General features: G+C 32.8%; 1 protein-coding gene across 1 annotated transcript in view; it reads left to right on the top strand.

Annotated features, from left to right (window-relative positions):
• LOC135206695 (uncharacterized) overlaps positions 1 to 3,221 on the top strand; it is a 197,476-nt gene extending 194,255 nt beyond the window's left edge. The window contains 1 exon segment of the mRNA XM_064238117.1: positions 1 to 3,221. This exon segment is cut by the window's left edge and continues 593 nt beyond it. The gene's annotated coding sequence lies outside the window, so the exon portion shown is untranslated.

Below are 3,221 nucleotides of genomic sequence, written 5' to 3'. Positions count from 1 at the left end.
TCTTTTCCAATGACGTCAGAAAGAAGAAAAGTTCCTCTACTTCCATCTACCGGTTATGTTGTCGAAATACCTCCCCATGAATGGCGTCTATGCGAATCTTGCTATGTTCACTAACGGTTTCTAATATTTTTACTGATTTTGTTTCTTTTCGTCTTTGACATTTTCAACGGACTCTGTGCATTTACATTAATTTTAAGGATCGTTACCCACATCTCCAGGACGTGCACTCCTCAAAATTATTTTTCTTCGCTTTTCTTTCATGATAAGGAAAGAAAAATCTATAGACATATTTTTCATCATGTGAAAGTATAGACTGTTAACAAACATAATCTAAAATTTTCATTACAGCTGGATTTCGAAAAAAAAATATGTGTATATGTACTATACAAGTATCATTCGTGTATGGATCCCCCGTCACACCTAATATTAAACGGTATGCTTTACAAGCAGTTGTTGTGTAAGAAACCAGAAGACATTATTTTCATTTCGAGTGTATCTTTATACAAAGCAACTCTAGCAATGACTAACGATAATCTCTCTCATATTTCTGTTCACGTCATCAACATCTCCTGCTGACATGATTTTCTCTCCTCTATTCGCCGAGATCATTCCGATGTTAATTTCTCACCTGGTCTCATCCATTTCATACATTCTACCTTCTCCCAACCCCCTACCCCTCATGGCCATTAACTACCCCTCCGCCCATGCATCACAACCACCCCTCCCCCCCAACCTCCCATGCTTCACCTGTGAAGTCCCTCTGCAGCTCATCCATTAGACTTCTTTCATGCATATAGCCCCCATCTCATGGTATTCATCTACTCAAAATGGATGCTGGTGTCATGAGCATCATACCAGCCTCCCTCTCCCCCCTCTCATCGTCAAAGAGGAAAGAAGTCGGTATGGGTCAGTTTTATACTCGATAATCATCAGTTCTCATCATATTCATCGGCATCATCACGTTCACCTTTTGCCCATCATCATAAGAATCGTACATCAATCATACATTACCGCTTTTCATTCATCCTCGAAATGTTAACGTTGTTATGTCATCTTAAGTAATTCGCCGATTTATTTTCCACATTTGAGAATATACATTATATATATATATATATATATATATATATATATATATATATATATATATATATATATATATACACACACATGCGCCCTCATTTCTATAACATCTTTTATATTCGTTTATATCAATCATAACATATATCACCTAACTTATTCTCGTTTTTTCATTTCTGTTCGATCTCTTACAGTTTTTAATATGAATCGAAGAGGGCAAAAAGTTATTATTATTATTATTATTATTATTATCATTATTATTATTATTAATATTATTATTGTTGTTGTTGTTGTTGTTGTTGTAGTTGTTGTTAGTGTTGATGTTGTTACCGAGGGGCGCTTTCACCACTGGTTTAATTTTCTCCATTTTATTTTCTTTCTCGAAAAAAAGGTAATTTTATCATATTATGACAATTTGTAATAATTACATTCTTCTATCGTTATCGTATATAGTTCTAGTGCTTTTTCCTCCATTTCTTTTTTTTTTTTTTTTTTTTTAGTTTTTACGGCGAGATTGTTTGCTTGTTCTTTTATTCTTATGCTCGTATTCTTAAAATCATAGTTTTCCTTTGGCTTCTGTTCTTAAAAGCATAGTTTCCTCTATGCATTAATACTTGAAATCATTGTTTCCTGTCAGCTTTTATTCCTTTTATTCAGTAAATCATACTTTCCTTTGTGCTTCTATTCTTAAAACCATAGCTTTCCTTGCTCTTTTAATCTTAAAATCATTGAAGCATTCAGTCATAAAGTACCATAGGAGGAGGGGAAACAATTCTGTAGATGAGAAAAGCAGCATTTCCCTTCAATTCCGTGCGAATTCATCGTCGTTTCATATGCTTTGCTTTTTCTTTAAAAAAAAACAAAGCGACTTGTTCACAAATTCATCAGATCCCTACCACAAAAAATCTCGGCTTATTCTTTCAGTGTCCCATCAGTTAAGATACTACGTGACTTTTGTTGATGATTAACTAAAGATCACCTGTTCTCTCTCTCTCTCTCTCTCTCTCTCTCTCTCTCTCTCTCTCTCTCTCTCTGGTTTCGGCACACCGTCATCTTTGTATTGAATACATCGCCATATTTTACAATGGGCGCTCGTGATTTGATAAATTTTCTAGTAGCATTAGCAATACGACGTTTTTCCGGTGATCCTAATATGTGCATGTGTACCGTTCTTAAATGTCTGTTTAAAATCATGATAATTAAAAAATATAACTATGGAAAGTAGAAGGGGGAAAAATGATAACAAAATAAAAACTAGAAATTCATGGTTGGATAGATTTGTCCATGAGCTTTAGTAAACGTTTACCATTCAGAGTTGTAAGAAAAACATATGTAAATGCTTTTGGAAACTGGAAAACGATAGTAAGGTTGTATTCCACCATTTTGCAAAGAGTGCAACAATACCAAAAGAGTAATTTAGATTATGAACGTGGAGCGATAGTGAGCACATCTCTGTACCGTAGTTTTCTCTCTCTCTTTTTTTCTGTAAATAAAGGTATCTATCATAGTTATCTGTAGTAGAAGAATTCTATACTATTAGACGAGACATGAAATAGATATTTTCATACAACGCGCTCACTCAAAGTCCTAACAATAAAGATATTGAAAATAATAATGATATTATTGATAATAATAGTAATAACCCTATTAATTATACCGATAACGAAGAGAATAAATCAATAGGTAAATAAACAATTAATAATGATAATATTAATAATAATAATAATAATAATAATAATAATAATAATAATAATAATAATAATAATAATAATAATAATAATAATAATAATAAATATAATAATAATAATAATAATCTTTCATGTTTTCGATAGTACCAACGTTGGCTATTTTTCGATACTTGTGATAATTTTGGTGCTTGGATAGCCACCGTAAACTTGTTGTCTTACATATGAGACCCATTGTTAGTCCCACCAATCAAAACAAAAACAAAAAAACAAAAAAGGAAAAAAAAAAGAAACTCTCTTTTGGTCAGTATTTCACCGTGAGATTTTTTGTGACCCTTTTTTCGAAAACCGACACAAATTGATGCTTCGACGACATGCTAGGAGGTCATCTAGTCACTCCAGTTCTTTTTTTCTTAGTTGGGACCTCTTTATTGCCTACATTTTATCCCTCTCTCTCTC

The sequence above is a fragment of the Macrobrachium nipponense genome, chromosome 31, assembly GCF_015104395.2.
Source record: "Macrobrachium nipponense isolate FS-2020 chromosome 31, ASM1510439v2, whole genome shotgun sequence".
Classification (NCBI taxonomy): Eukaryota; Metazoa; Arthropoda; class Malacostraca; order Decapoda; family Palaemonidae; genus Macrobrachium; species Macrobrachium nipponense.
The sequence above is the reverse complement of the archived record's forward strand: the minus strand, read 5'-3'. Positions and strand labels throughout refer to the sequence as shown.